The sequence below is a fragment of the Eleutherodactylus coqui genome, chromosome 1 (assembly GCF_035609145.1).
Source record: "Eleutherodactylus coqui strain aEleCoq1 chromosome 1, aEleCoq1.hap1, whole genome shotgun sequence".
NCBI classification, from domain to species: Eukaryota; Metazoa; Chordata; class Amphibia; order Anura; family Eleutherodactylidae; genus Eleutherodactylus; species Eleutherodactylus coqui.
Window position 1 is genome coordinate 223,607,443 of NC_089837.1, and position 16,876 is coordinate 223,624,318.

Below are 16,876 nucleotides of genomic sequence, written 5' to 3' on the forward strand. Positions count from 1 at the left end.
TAGAAGTTGTCCTTCTAAAATGTATAACATTTCCACAGATACCTGTTATCTTCCTTAGAGCAATTTGTGATCTAGAAGACTCTATGTGCACCTTCTTTTGTTTTCAGTGACACTCCTGTGCTATGACTGACCTCCACAGCACTGTACACTATTTTTACTCATTTTTGGGAGCAGCAGTGTTTCCCTGATTAGTAGCTATATTCCCACGTAATTTGGGGGATTTGGCTACCTTAGGGAGCTTCTGAAGGGCAAATTAGTGAACTCGATTTTTACTCCCTTTGACTATAATGGTTGGAATTGGCTATTTTCACAATGATTTTGGTGAAATTGGCCCAATCTTGACAGAGACAGTTTATTCCACTAATCATTCATTATTAAATATAGTGGTTTTTTGGATTCCTTCTCAGACCATCCAACTAATATGTGTAGTGCTGCTGAGAAGAAACCACTTTTTGTGCACTGATTTTTAATGTCTGTCCAGTACAATAGCAGAAACTGCACCATTGCCCATATACAAGAGGATCCAGGCAGTCTAACTACTGAGCATGTGTGACTGCTGCCACTGGAGTATAGGTGGATGTTCTGAAAGGTAATTAAAAACCATAACAAGTATGTAACAGCAATATGTAGACACAGGAACATTATATTTTACTTCATCACAGCTGAAAACCTATGTTTGCATGATCTAATAGGAGAAAAAAGATTTTGTGAGATAACCCATTTTATGTACTTCGTTTAAAAGGCTTCATGAATCATGATCTAATGGCTTGCTTTTCTACCTAAATTGCAAGGTCGCCAGTTTCTTGATTCTATTGATATTACATATATCTGTATTATTTAGACCTGATATATTATGAAACTTAGTAAAGTACTGTAGAACTGAAAAAAGTCTGAGAATGTGATGCATCTGGTGCTGGAGACTGATGCTTCTTTGTACAACCTCTACACATTAGACCGGAATACAGCAAAATACATATGAAAATAAATTCATTACAAATGATTCAATGCAAAATAGATTTTAAATTACTTTTTATGTTCACTTCAGTAAATAAGTGCAAAGAGCCATATTCTAGATTGATACAATGCATATTAATCACCTATCAAAATACTTTCTGGGATACGTAATCCATTGTGTAAACTGAGCTGTAGAATAATGCTGGGAAAATTGCATACATAGATTGAGGTAATGCAGAAACAGTGCTTCCTGCAAGCAGCAGGAGAGTAAAAACAGCACCAAATTGTAAAATAACTTTGCATATTATCTGCTGTGTCACATGAAAGGTCACGAGGAGAGCATTGTCTTGGAACATATTAGGGAAAACACTGCTAAGCCCTATGCAAAACACTATTTTGGCACAATAGAGGTTAAATGTTGCAATAAATAACACTTGATTTAAACACAATACCAAGGCAGAGTTCCTAATTGTGGCCACATTATCTTTTCAGGCTTAGAGATCAGGGTTACAATGGTGTGCACTGGTCTGAGGATGAATAGGGCAGCTTGAGGCATGATGTGTGGAGGCCCGCTCTGACAGACATCAAGAGAGGTGCACAAATACATTTAATTATAGCAATATAATACAGAAGTAGTACTCATCAAATCTAATAAGTTGGTTTATATATATACACATTTTATTTTTTTCATTTCTAAATTCAGGACTGTGATGCTTTGTGATAGAGTACTGAATGCAAAAGTATTCAACCCCTTGGTGTTTTTTTCTGTTTTGCCCCATTTGAACCCAGAATTAAAAAGCATTTTTAAAAAGAACATTTATTAAGCAACTGCATAGAAAAAGTACAAAAGCACGTGTATAATATGAAGAAGTAGCTTATATATGCAAAAAAAGGTACTTCAATTAGAGAATCACAAAGCAATGTGCCATAGACATTTACCGATATCTCTGAAATACTGTAGCCTCTCTTTTTTATTTATTTAAACAGATCAGAAACAAAAAAAAAATCCCAATTGGGGAACCAAAAGGAAAAATAAACAAAAATCCATCAACACAGCATGACAGATAAACAGCAGTAAAGGGGGAGATTCCATGGAGCGGGAGCCCCAGCACGTCCAGTCAAAATCTTTATCAGATGCACCCAACACTGTGCTTGGAGAGTTTATCCAATGGCCCCAGATGTTATCAAATTTGGCAAGGCAGCTTTTGGCTCGATATCTCAATTTATAAAGTACTCTGCAAATTTTTAGACAGGTGTGGAAAAAATGCTGCAAGGCAAGAAGGCTTTCAAAAATAAAAGTTTTTAGAGTTTATTTTTGTCAATTAGCAAAATGCTAAGCAAATGAACAATAGAAAGATCTATGGTATTATTAAATAAAGTGGGGAGATGAGACAATTTTCTTCCACACACTCAGTGAGTAATAAATAATACACAATTTGCCACAATGAAGACACCTGTGTCTAGCACACTTATACACTGGGAGCTTACTCTGGATTTCTTTTTTCTATCCCTCTTCGTATTTACATCTCTTTATTTCTTTATCTCCCTCATTGTCAAAGCTGATTCTCGTTCTCCGTTACTCACTATTTCTCTGCTTTCTCTCTTTCTTCTCTTGCCTCTCTCTCTTTCTTGCTCCTGTTTGTTTTGCTCTCTCTGCCTCTGTTGCTCTGTCTCTTTGCCTCTTCTCTCTCCTGCCTGGCACTTTCTTTTTTCCTTTCCACTCCTCTTTCTGGCGTTTCACTTTCTTGTCACTACTCTGCCTCCTGTGACCGTTGTCCGGCTATTTATTATTACCTCTGTCACCTGACCAGTTTATCTGCAGCCAATCACAACCTATTTGGTTGCTAGGCTATCTGCATCATTTGTGTAAAATGTTTCAGATTAAATCCCTAGGGCCGGTTACTATATTACAGGTCCCCACAGCTAAACAGAGCTACTGTATGTAGTGCCTTTTTTCAGGCCACTACATATATTTGACCCAACTGGTCCTTTTTTTCTGTCTTTTTGCTTTTCCTTCTATAAAAAAACATGGTGAGAGGCAAGAAGAAGGGAGTCAACCCTCCTAAACTCACAGCTTTCTTTGCATCTGCAACTCATACACTTTAAAGCAAAGATAATTCCTCCTTTTCTGATCCAGGAGTTACACTCCAGCTACCTCAGCATTCTCCGGCGATCAACAGACACAACCAACATCCCTCTCCAGAACACAAAATTGTGAAATGTTTAGGAGACGAAAAAATCTCTTAAATGAGATAAAATATTAACCAATACCTCATATTTATAGGTATTTATCATATCAGTAACATGCAGTGCGGCATTGAATACTGGGGGAGCCCAGGGTGCCAGTACCAGTGAGGTTCACTGATGAGGTGCAGGGCAGCCTGCTGTACTGAAATATGGCATTATTAATCGATTGTAAGCCTGCATGGTGCAATACACGTACTGTGTGGCCTGATACCCTGTATTTGCATTTTTTGTGCAAGAATAGTACTAAGCAGCCACCTCCCTTAATATAAGGAAGGGGTGTGGGTGGCTGTTCATCATTACCTTGTACATGTACCTTGTACATTTAGCAGTCTGGCTGTCTGCATGTTGAGAGATATGTCGTGGGTTTTCCTGTAAAACTCATAATTTTCAAGAATGGAATTACTCACAACATCTCCTAAAGAAGCAAGAAAATTGCTATCCAAGTGGTCTCTGGCTTCTCCCCAAGAAGAAACCAGTTCTTCACCGAAGAAACGACCTTTCTCCTTTAATCATGAATGGGCCAAAATTCCCCCCAATGTTCTTCCTAAGGCTCTATTGAGCCTTAAAAATCTTCAATCATCCCTTTTCAAGATACCAACACGCTGAGACCAATGTTTGCTATTTTACCTCCAGATTTTCTCCTTACTGAATGAATATGCGTTGCTCCCTTTTTTCCCCTTTCTATTCTAATACCCATGTTTCTACCATGGTGCCCTAGTTTCTATGCCTTTATATTGCTCCATAGACACTCATCCCCCTTCTACAGGTGAATTGAATATTACCTGTAGCCTTGAAAATGGTTTGCACAGAACCAGGACTAGTTTAATCTTGGAACGCATCTACACAAAGTAAGTTACCGACAATTTCTTGAATGCTTGAAGTGGTTTAAAATTGTACATACTATAGTGTTGCAATAAGTTGAAATTTAAAACCCAGTGCAATAGAATAATTTATTTGAAGTAATATTTACAGTATTGGTAAAAAGTGACTACTGATGTCCCTATTATGGTATATTTGTATCCCTAAGTTTATTAGTTGAATATTACAAAAAAGTGAACTTGAGTAAACAAAAATTCAAAAGAAAACCAATGTTATCCCCACTTTACATAAAGCCCTTTAACCACAAGCAATGTACAGTAAAGTGATGTGGCCTACACTGACCTGCAGGAAGAAGACTGCCGGCAATGTACGTAACATCACAGGAAGAAGAGGATCCGGCCGTCTGGAGGTGAGGTGACCTGGGGACTGGAGAGGCCGGGAAAAGATCGGTGGGGAGAAAATGCGGTAAGAAGATGGCCTGGGGAGGAATAGGTAAGTATTGGGTTTTTTTCTAATTGCAGAACCCCTTTAATCTTACAGGAGAGTTCCAACCATGGACATTTATGGATTGAGAAAAAAGGCTGAGCATGGATACGGCACTCTCCATTACAGTCAATGGGAGCAACTGAAACTGTAAGCCAGTGCATACCCTATGGTCACCTACTCACTTATTATACATATAAGGGCTCCTGCACACTTGCGTTTTTTTCACGTGTTATAGCTGGCTTTTTTTTCATGCGATTGTCAATGGGACTTTCTAATGTTAAAAACGCATTGCAATTTGGTGCGTTTTTAACATTAGAAAGTCCCATTGACAATCGCGTGAAAAAAAAGCAGCGATATTGCTTGGAAAAAAAGCCAGCTATAACGCGTGAAAAAAATGCAAGTGTGCAGGAGCCCTAAATCATTGGAATACAAGTTTAATGGTAAAAAGCTATGATTGTACATGGATTTAATCAGATTTGCAAATAAGAACAGACAAAAAAATCCTCGACAGAGATGTGAAATCAGAGGAAATATTCAGTTACAATTATAGCTAAACGCTAACTACGGTTTATGTAATGAACTGCAGCACTTTGATGTAATTTATTTTAGAAGGCAGACAACATTTTAAAAGTGAGTCATTTATTTGTATGTATTGACATAGTTCTGTCTACAGTTATTACTTGATTATGCAAATATGACAATTTATCACATCTCTATTCTGTTTCGTATTGCTGCTGTCTTGTGTGATCGAAGGGGCTTTTTGCATCTCTTACAACTATGCCACAGACTGTTTCTCTGCCATCATAACACAACAATTAGTACATTTTCCCAATGGTTTTTCACTCCCAAATACAGTAACCCTGTTCAATGGTCCATGATAGAAAGTATGGGAATTATAGCACATATGAGCTAATAGAAAATGAATGGTTACAGGTTAAATATTTAGCTATTGCAATACATCTAAAGTCCATAAGAAAACACTCACCTTACTGGGCAAGGTTCTCTGCATTGTTGGATTTTATGCAAATGATATGTTGAACGTCAATACCTGGAGAAATGCTGTAGGCCAAGTCATGTGCAGACATGTTCACTAATCTCGTGTATGTTTTCTTTTGTCATTGTGAATTGTGGTCCTATCACCTGGTCCTGTTTCTGTATGAGTTTGTTTTTCAATGTAGGCTGAAGAGTTTAAGATAAGGTGAGTATTTCTGGAGCTCACATACATATTGTGCAATGATTGGAGCAGGTGGAAACAGAATGGAACATGATAGCAGAAAATAATACAGAACTCTATGCTTTATTAATGTTTCTACAGTCTCTTATAAAGACGTCTTGCACAATAATTATATTGAGGTTTTAAGGCAAACCTAGATGAGGAAGGACAACTCCCCAAATGTTAATATAATTGGACTTCTAGTTCTGTCGTCAGTGCTGTGATCACGCAATTAAACATACTGTAGGTCATATCATCTACTAGACATTTACTACAGTATATGCTAGAAATGTCTGATAGGTGGCACTCCTATCTCTGGGATCCACACATGTAAGGAGAATGTTGGTTCCTTAGTTCTTATTTCACAATATAAAGCAGTTGGTGGCCGTTCTTAAAGGGGTTTTCCAGGGAAATTCTATTGATGACCTATCCTCAGCTGATCGGTTGGGGTCCTGAACGACGGGCCCCAGACGATCAACTATTGATGACCTATCCTGATGATAGGTCATCAATAGTATGTCCCTGGAAAACCCCTTTAAGGAAAGAACCCAGACAGAGCACAGTTTTTTGCAAAGTCCACAGGTATCAAGGAAACAGCCAAGCAAGCATCCTAATCAATCTAATTATGAGATGCCTATAAAGGGTCACTTGTGTGCCCTTTACATACTGTTCACCAAAAATGATACGTCTTCATAATAGAATTCATTGACTTGACAGCATTTCATGAAGGAAGCAAGAATTCTATCTATGCGGTGCTGATAAGAGTTGTCTTAATGTACATCAGTAGGTTTTTATCGCTGGATTGTGCACAACTGAACAATAATTATTGTTCAACGATGATTTTGTTCGGGCTCAAAATTAGCGTATTGATAATATGACTGATTAGCTCTTGCTTTAGAGATACAGTGATATGTCATTTTTTAGATTTTTATTTTGTGGGAATTTTTTTTTTGGGGGGGGGGGAATTGTCACACCTCTCAACTGACATAACACAATGTTCTCCATATGTTTGTAGGTTATAAACATAATAAATGTTGCTATGACTGAGGTTCATATAGTTTCTGTTTTTCTTTTTTTCAGAATTTCTGATTTTGGAGTGCTTTTGAAGTGTAAAATTTGATATATCAAAATGTCATGAAAATGTGTAAATTTAGTGAATAATTTTTGTTACAATTGTGGTGAAATTAAATTTTCGTCACAGAAGTGCAATCTGCCGCCTCTTGTAAAGACTGCCTATCATCATTATTTTTGGTATGAAGGTAGGGGACCAGGATAAGTCATGGGCTCCACATATATGTGGCAACTCTTGTTCAGTTAAACTACGAGTCGCAGCGGGGAGCAGGGGAGAGCGGGCGGGAGAGAGGGAGAGAAAGATCTCCCCTCCGTTCCTCCCCGCTCTCCCCGCTCCGTGCCGGCACCCGAATCTTCAGGGACGAGCACAGAGATACTCGGATAAAGCAAATTACTCGAGCGAGTAGTGCTTTTCCGAGTACGCTCGCTCATCTCTAGTTATGACACTTTGAATGCAGCGATGTAGAAAAAAATCCCCCAAAAAGGGATTTATTGTGTAAGAGTGGGTAAAAAATTGGGTATCATCGTAATCATACCACCCGTCAGAAAAAAAAATAACGTGTCATTTATGCTGCATGATTAACAATGCAAAAAAAAATTAATGAACACATTACAAAACAATATATAGACCCAGAAATTGTACCAATAAAAACTACAGTTTGTCACGCAAAAAACAAGCCCTCATGTCGATGAAAAAAAAAAAAAGTTATGGCTTCTGAAATGTGGAGATGAAAATTTCCAAAAATCATTGCGTCCTCAGGTGGAAATTCCAAAAAAAATCAGTGCGTCCTCCTGCAGAGTTTAATAGACTGACGCATATGCATAGTATACTGCGTTACAGGAGTAGCGATTAAATGGTCGCATCTTTAAGTCCCCAAGCAGTACTAGAAAATAGTGTCCAAAAAGTTCAATAAAGCTTAGTAAAAAAAAAAGGTAGAATTTAAAAAAAAGCATTTTCCTCCACTAAAAAATTTTAAATGCAAAAAAAATTTAAAGATTAAAAAAACACATAATAGATATTGCCATGCTTGCAACAACCTGAATAGAGATGAGCGAGCACACTCGCTTAAGCCTGATGCTCAATCGAGCATTGATATTGTCGAGTAACTGATTACTCGACCGAGAACCATGCAGTGCTTGGGAGACAGAGAGAGACAGAGAGAGAGATCTGGGAAAAGTGCTCTTGTCTCCCATTGACTTCAATGGGGTTCGTTACTCAATCCCAGCTCTCGAACATTAACAGAAGCTCGGCTCGAGTAACGAGCACTCAAGCATTTTGGTGCTCGCTCATCTTTAAACCTGAACAAAATCAAATATTTAGTTATGTATCCCACATGATGAGTGATGTAAAAAATGACGAAAAAAAAGGCAGAATTGCTATTTTAAGTTTGTTTGCCTCACAAAAAAATGCAATAAAAAGTTATCAAAAAGTCGCATGTACCCTTAAATCAATGAAAATCAACTGAATCTATGAAAAGTACAACTCTTCCCGCAAAAAAAACAAGACCTGACTTAGCTTCGCAGGTGGAAAAATAAAAAAGTTATGGGTCTAGGAATGTGGCGATGCAATTTTTAAATTTGTACTTCCTTAGTGTGTAAGGCCTCGTTCACACGAGCGTTGCTTTGCACGTATCTGTGCTGCACAAAACGCAGCGCTGCACAGTTGTGCAGAAAAACGCGTCAACGAAGCTCCGTGCCAATTGCTTTCAATGCGGCCGCGCTGGCACCCCCCGCAGTGATTTTTGGGGAAGGGCTTTAAATATAAGCCCTTCCCTAAAAATCATCCCTAGCATGTGTAAAAAAATGTAAAAAACATATAATCACCTCTCTGCCGCTGTCGGGGCTCGGCGCGTCTGGACAATTGGTCTCCCTGCACTGCTCTGAATCACAGGCAGCACTCAACCATTAATTGAATGACAGCTGATTGCTGCCTGTGATTGATCACAGCGCTTAGCCAATTACAGGCAGCGCTCAGCCATTCATAATTCATAATGGGAGAACATTGCATTCCTTGGCCACAGCCATCATTAGTGCCATCATAGTGATGAAGGGACTCTGCGGGGAATAGTTACACACAACATGGAGCTATGCGGTACTATCTTTTGCAGGTATGCGTGTTTGCACGCCTGTAAAACATGGACATGTGAAAACAGTTTTGTGCGTATGTGCGCAAATAAACACGCCTGAAAGAGGCCTTAAGAAGTAATAAAAAATACATAAAATAAATACAACTTGTCCCGCAAAAAACAAGTCCTCAGATAGTTATGTTGCTGGAAAAAAAGTTATGCCATTTTCAATACAACGATGAAAAACTAAGAAAATAGCTTGGTCATTAAGGTACAAGATAGGCCGGTCACTAAGAGGTTAATTACTGTATAGTGGTAATACAATATTTGTTTATGTTATATCAGCAACAATGTATTATAATAAATATATATATATTACATTTTTTAAAAATTTTGGGTGTGTAGGGGGTTTTGTAGCTGATTAAAGATGAGCGAACGTGTTCGGCTCCGCCCCTTTTCGCCCGAACACCGAACTTTGCGAGCAATTCCGTGCTCGGGCGAAAAAAGTGCGGGGGTCGCCGTGGCAGCGCGGGGGGGGGGGGGGTGCGGCGGGGAGTGGGGGGGAGAGGGAGAGAGAGAGGGCTCCCCCCTGTTCCCCGCTGCTGCCGCCCGCGCCGCCGCGCCTCTCCCCGTCCCCCGGCGCCCTCCGAATCTTTACGCGCGGACACTGAAGTCCTCGGTAAAGCCGGTGTCCGGGTGCGTAAGTGTTCGTTAACAACACGTTCGCTCATCTCTATAGCTGATCTTTTGAGACCTTAGCAATGACTTTGTCTGAAGCACTTTCTTATCGAAGTATGAATATCCCATGAGTTCTCCTGTAAAGCATACCTCTAAATGCTATTAACTGCAAGTGAGGTAAGATTGCTACCTCCATAGTCATGAATAGTGATGTGCAATTAATGGAATAATGGGTTTGTTCTGGGATCGGGTTGATTTCACCAAAATCGTGAGTTGGGACAGTCGATTCCGACTCCCATTCAAGTCAGTGGGAGTAAAAATCTGATTTATCAATTTGCCCTCCAGAAGGTCCCCAATGCAGCTAAATCCCCAAAAATTGCATGGGAATTCAGATACACATCTGGGGAACACACAATTGGTAAAATAGTGTACAGTGTTGTGCGGGATACTCGCAAGCACATGGGTGTCACTGAAAACAAAAGAAAGTCCACATAGGGTCTCCTAGATAAAAAATTGCACCAAGAATGAAAGCAAGTGAACAGTTGAACAAATTCTCCCATTCCTGCTCCTCAAAGGAAAAGAAGTTGAGTTACCAAAATCCTTGCCACAGAAGACAGCAGGTATCGTGCTTGTGTAAAAAAGCAATGAACAGAATACTGAAGCACGGACCTGCTCTAAGGAACAGCTGTAGAGATACCAAAAAGTATAATAAGCAATACAGCAGATGTGCTGCTTGTTTTGAAAACAATGTCATAAATTTTCAGACAAATTCTACCAGGTGAACAGAACACTCAAATAGGGACCTGCTCTAAGGAACAGCTGTAGAGATACCAAAAATTACGCTATGCAAGACAGCAGGTTTTAAAAGCAATGTTACACGTTTTCCAAGAACAAATTCTACCTGTTGAACTGTACCACTAAGCATGGGTCTCCTACTCTTCCTCCTCCTAGGAAAAACAGTAGGGTTACCAAAAATGATGCCAGAAAAGATAGCAAGTGTGGCGCTTGTTTTAAAAACAATGTCATAAATTTAGCAGGAGAGCAGAAACAACCAGGCATGGGCCTTCTCTAAGGAAAAGCTGTAGAGCTACAGGTGTTTCTTGTGCTTTAGAAAATTTTTGTTTTGGGAGAATGAGGAGGAGGAAACATGGAGAAAGCAGGAGAAGGAGAGCAGCAATACCACTACCATCGGCAGCATCAGCACCTTGAGAGCAGAGTGCGCGTCCTGGAAACTTGACATCTGTAGCTCCGCATTTCCATATTGACATATTTTTTCATTTGGGGAAGTAGAAAGAGGAAGCATGGAAGAATCTGAAGAAGACCAGTAGCAGCAGCAACAGCACCTTGATGGCACAGTATAGTCTTTTATATAAATCTATGCTCAGCCATGTGATTAAAATTGCCAGCATGCTGACTGATCAGTGGAATCTGGCATGGGTGTGCAGAAGTCAGGTGAAATCCATGCCTGGTTCATTTTCATAAATGTCAGGTGATCTACAATGTCTGTGGGCAGGCAGATGCGTCTTTCAGTTATCACACTCCCAGCTGTGCTGAACACTCTTTCTGATAGCACACTGGTAGCGGGACAGGCAAGCACCTAAAGCATGTTGTGCAAGCTCTGGTCACTTTGTCCAAGATACCTAGAAGTCAAAAGGCCAAAGCCATGTCTGCATACATCCATAAGGGAGTTGACAACTCTTGGATCATCATAAATAAGTGCTGCCTGCGATTGTGAGTATTACCCTATGCTATTGCTGTAGGCTGCAATGGGCTTAAAAATCTATGCCACAGCTCTGTTTGACTCCCCCTGCTACCATTGGTAGTACTGCGGCAAATTCCTGCTCGTCCACCATGAGTTGCAGAGCTGCATTTCATTGAGAATGAATTCCTAAGTCTGTCCTGTTATTGCTGCATTTTAAGGTTTCTCTCCATTGCTGGACTGAGATTTGACATTTTGGCCTTATAGCAGAGACCAAGGACAGTGCCCACCCAATAATGATCTGGTATTTTGATGTGGGCAATGCGATGGACCTTCTGCAAGCACTGCAGCATAAAAGCACTCATGTGCCTCAAAATGCCTAAGAGTTATGGTCCATATTTCTTGTGGTTAGGTCTAAGAGTGTAATCCGGCTGGACCTGCCATCCACTACAATAGTTGGGGGTTGGTGACGATGAAAGGAACGTTGCATAGCACCTTCCTCCTATGACAGCAACACGTCACTGACCATCAGGCCCTGTAGCATCTGTTCCAAAAGCATCTGGCTGCTGATCTCGGATATGCTGTAACATGGGGGAGATGTCAATGTTGGTGGCTTAAGTTCTGCTGTCCATTTCCCACTCCTGGCTCTGAAGCCTGCAGTCAGGTTTTCAGTTGCAGAGGACAGGCCTAAAGTGGCCATGCTACTGAGCCAACACAAAACTACTTCTTTGTGTGCAGAGGCTACTGCATGAACAGGGAGAGAAATGGAGGAAAAGGCAGCTACAGCAGCAGAAGAGGGAGCAGCATGAGACTGATTCTTTGTCCTCTAGCCTAGGTGGGTCCTCCTAGGCAGCTGGTGGTATGGATTAATGTGGCTATTCATTCATGTTGTGTTAAGGTTGTTTACATTCTTTTAAACACTTACAGCAGATTTTACAGATGACCACTGTTCTGTCATCACCTGCGGTTTCAAAGAATGTTCAAGCTGCAAAGGTTCTGTGAGCAGACCTATCTTTCGGCCGCATGCTACTGTGACTAAGGCCTGCTGCATAAGGTCGGATTTGCATTGCGAAATCTGGAGCGGGATTCTGCCTCCGGTTTCTGCAACAAATCCAGCCTATAACATGCTATGAGAAAATGCAATGTCCTGCCCACGAGTGGAAATCGATTGTGATTTTCCGCTCGCAGGGGAGAAATCACAGCATCCTGCAATTTTGTGCAGGCTGCGCACGGCCGACTTTCATTGAAGTCAATGGAAGCCATCCGTCCCACGGCTATTCTGCAACCATTGCAGAATGGCCACAGGAGCCACATCATCGCCATTGCGACGTCCTCTTAACTGTGCATGTGCCGTCTGGCACATTCGCAGCAGAGGAGAAGACCGGCGGAGAGATAAGCTGGGGTCACTGGCCAGGCACCGGGTCGAACTTTGCTGTGGGAATTCCACATGCGGGGTCTGACCTGCCCATGTGCAGGCTGTCTTAGCTGATTGTGGGTGTCCTTTTGTTTTTCTGCGACACAATGGCACCATCTTGGCAGAATGCTGCCCCGCAACATCTGTCTCTTCCTTCTTTTCCTGGGAGCGGCTATGAAGACTATCCCTGCTTTTCCATGTTAAAGTACCTCATCCTCTTCCTTCTCCTCCTGAGTGGACTCTATGTCATAGTGAGCACCAGGAACTGGTACCTCTGTTTTCACATTCACATGAGTACACAATGCCTGTGGAGCTTACCATGTACACTGACCCACCTTCATCTTGCTCTTCAGAAGAAAAATATGGTTGGGCATCAGTGCATTCTATATCTTTGTCTTCTCCCTCTAGTTGTTTGGACTGCTCTGTTGACATCCATGACACTGAATGATCAAACAGCTACTCAGAATGATCTCTGTGGACTACTCTCTACAGTTTGCAGGTGATTTGGCACAGGGTGAGGTAGAGAGGGGATGCTCATGGGCGGCTGTTACAAACTGACTGCTGTGTGCCTGCAACTGGGAGGAAACCCAGCTCCTGGTCAGTCTCTGTCTGGTGTCCAGGGTGAGCAGTCATGAATCCTTGTCTGTTGAAGTTTGCTGTGTGACCTGCTATCTGTGTTCTGTTGCAGCTTGCTGTGTGATCTGTTGCAGCTTGCGGTTCATGTTCATTCATTTTGTGTCAGTTTGGTCTTCTGAGTTTGTTTGCTATGTCTGCGCTAGGTTGGCCCCTACAGCCCTCTAGTAGATGTGTCTTGCTAGTGTAGGGACTGCAAGATACGAGGGGCCTTGCAGCTTAAGTTCATTAGCCAATGTATGAACTAACACCTCCCATTTATACGCAGCTTATCATCTATTAGTATTTGCATTTTGGCTGCTGTATGCTGTGTATTCTGGCTCTGTGTGTCCTGTGGTTCAGTTCCTGTCATGTGTCATGTAAATGCGTCCTGTTCTGGTGCGTGGCTCCTAGGATCAACTAGGGCCCAGAACCGAGGACCGCTGAGCTGCCTTTATTGGGGCAATGTCCCCGCTTAGGTAGGGCCAGGTCAACCTCCCGGTAGCACAGGGTCAGTTGCCTGAAACCCGTGTGCGTACCCAGTCCTCTTTGGTCGTGATCGTGTGGGCCCCGTGCTTAGTTTGCCCACACAATCGTAACAGCTGTCATCCACTCTATGACCAGTTTTGTGTGCTGCAGATGTAATGCATGGGCAGAACTATTTCTAAGAAATGGTAGTGTGGAACTGTTGTTTCAGTGGGAGCCACTTAAAATGCCAACTGGGCCTGTCCTCTACCACCTCCACCTCTTTTTAGGTGTAGCCTTTTTAGTGTAGTTTTAGGAACCTTTTCAGCTAACTTTGTAGAAAACCATAGGTTGCTGCGTAAGGTCTGTACATAATTCGTAGCAGCTGGACTCACGACTTTGAACAACATCTGAAGCCGCTGACACACACTAGGTGTATTTGCTGTTTCCCTGTTTGGGATTCTTTTTGCTTTATATTCATCAAAAACACTGGCAACTAAATTTTCTGAAATCCCTGGATGGCATGATATGTAATAATAATCTTTATTTGTATAGCGCCAACTTATTCTGCAGCGCTTTCAAGCATGGGATAAATGCAAACAAAAAAACAATTACAATGTGAGGTACAATCACTTTGAAACAAATAGGATGGGGGTGGTACAGAAAATACAAAGGGGGGAGCAAGGCATGGGGAACACAGACAGTAGGGGATTTCAAGTGGAAATTAATTAAAAAGCAAACGGGGTGGGCCGGTAAGGAGGTGCAGGGGTAGAGGTCTTATGTGGAAGGTGTGGGAAGCCATAGGAAGGGGTGGTTGACTAGGTCAGGGGATTTGGTATGCCTCCCTGAAGAGGTGCGTTTTTAAGGAGCGTCTGAAACTTCGTGGATCAGGAATTGTCTGGATGCCTTGGGGTAGAGCATTCCAGAGGATGGGTGCTGCTCTGGTGAAGTCCTGTAGATAAGCATGTGAAGTTTGTATTAGAGGGGTGTTTAGTCTGAGTGTGTTAGCAGATCGGAGTGAGCGGGCTGGGTGGTGTATGGACAGGGGGGAGGTGATGTATGGTGGTGGAGCACCATGCAAAGCTTTGTGGGTGAAGTTGAGGAGTTTAAATTTAGTTCTGCAGTGGATGGGCAGCCAATGCTGTGACTGGCATAGTGCAGAGGCGTCTGAGTAATGGCTGGATAGAAAAATGAGCCTAGCTGCTGCATTTAGTATGGATTGGAGTGAAGTGAGTCTGGTGCGGGGGAGGCTGATGAATAGGGAGTTACAGTAGTTGAGTCGGGAGTGGATGAGGGCGACAACAAGTGTTTTTAGCGTGTCTGTGGTGAAGAACAGACGTATTTTAGCAATATTTCTGAGGTGCATGTGGCATGTTTGGGCCAGAGATTGGATGTGGGGGCTAAAGGAGAGGTCAAAGTTCAGTGTGACCCCAAGGCAGCAGGCATGCTGTCTGGGGGTTATGATGGTGCCAGACACTGGAATGGAGATGTTGAGGGTGGTCTGTTGGAAGGCAGAAAGATGAGGTCAGTTATGGAGAGGTTAAGTTTGAGAAAAAGGGAGGACATAGTATAAGAGACAGCGGACAGACAGTCTGTGATATTTTGGAAGAATGGTTCGGAGATTTCATGTGGGAAGAGGTATATAGTTGGGTGTCGTCAGCATACAGATGGTATTGAAGGCCAAATTTGTGGACGGTTTATCCAATTGGGGCTATATAGATAGAGAAGAGAATGAGACCAAGGACTGAGCCCTGGGGTACGCTGACAGCAAGAAGTAGTGGAGAGGAGATAGAGCCAGCAAAGGAGACAATGAAAGAGTGGTCAGAGAGGTAGGAGGAGAACCAGGAGAGAGCAGTGTCCTTTAGACCAATAGAGCGGAGCATGATAAGAAGGAGGTCATGGTTGACTGTGTCAAATGCAGCAGACAGGTAAAGGAGGATTAGTAGGGAGTAGTCACCTCTTGACTTTGCCTTCATCAGGTCAGTTGATACTTTTGTGAGGTCAGTTTTGGTCGAATGTAGAGAGCGGAAACCAGACTGGAGGGGTCGAGGGGAGAGTTGTCAGAGAGAAAGCGTGTGAGGCGAAGTAGACAAGGTGTTCTAGTAATTTGGAGATGAAGGGGAGGTTTGAGATGGCTTGATAGTTAGCAGCATCGGTCAGGTCAAAGGTTGGTTTTTTAAGCAGAGGGGATATGATGGAGTGTTTAAATGAGGAGGGGAAGTTGCCAGAGGTCAGAGAGAGGTTGCAGATTGAGGTGAGGCAAGTAATGAGAGCTGGGGAAAGGAACAGGAGGTGAGAGGGTCGCTAGCCCAGGTGGTGGGGCGGGGCGGGGAAAGCCGCCTGAAGACTTTTTCCTATGTCGTTGGTTCTAATATAGAAAGTGAGTAGGTGCTGGGTGCAGTGCTGAGGAGACTGGGATCAGGGCTACCTGTGCAGTTTTTGGAGATTTCTTTTTGGATGTTGTCGATTTTTTCTTTGAAATAGGCAGCTAGTTCTCCAGCAGTCAGATCCGTCATGGGGGCCTGTTCTTTGGGGCTGATGAGGGAGTTGAAGGTCTTAAAGAGTCGTTTGGGGCTGTGGAATAGTGAGGAGACAAGGGAGGTGAAATAAACTTGCTTGGCATGGTGAAAGGCTAGGTTATAAGTTTTAAGCATAAATTTGAAGTGGAGGAAGTCTGCGAGCCGCTATGATTTTCTCCACAGCCACTTGGCACACCTAGATCACCATCAGATGAAGTGTATTTACGACGTGAGGCAAGGTTGCCGTGGTCTGCGGTTGATGGCTCGGGTCATTGGCGGTGCCGCTTCATCCAGCACAAGGCTGAGGGTGGTGTGGTAGTGTTCGGCTGCCAGGTTAGAGCAGGGGAGGAGAGACATAGGGGACAGGGAGGACTGAATGGTCTTGGCGAACTGTTGGGTGTGGACGGACTGGAGGTTGGTAGAGGTGTGATAGATAGGAGGGCCAGGGGAGATGCTAGGGTGCCTGATGGAGAAAGAGAGGAGGTTGGGATCTGAGAGTGGAAGGGGGGAATTAGTAAAGTGAGAGGCAGAGGAAGATTAAATTGAGAGTGTTGCCATCTCTATGAGTTGGGGAGTCAGAGATTAGCAACAGCCCGAGGGAGGAGGTAAGCGTTAAAAGACAGGAGGCAGATG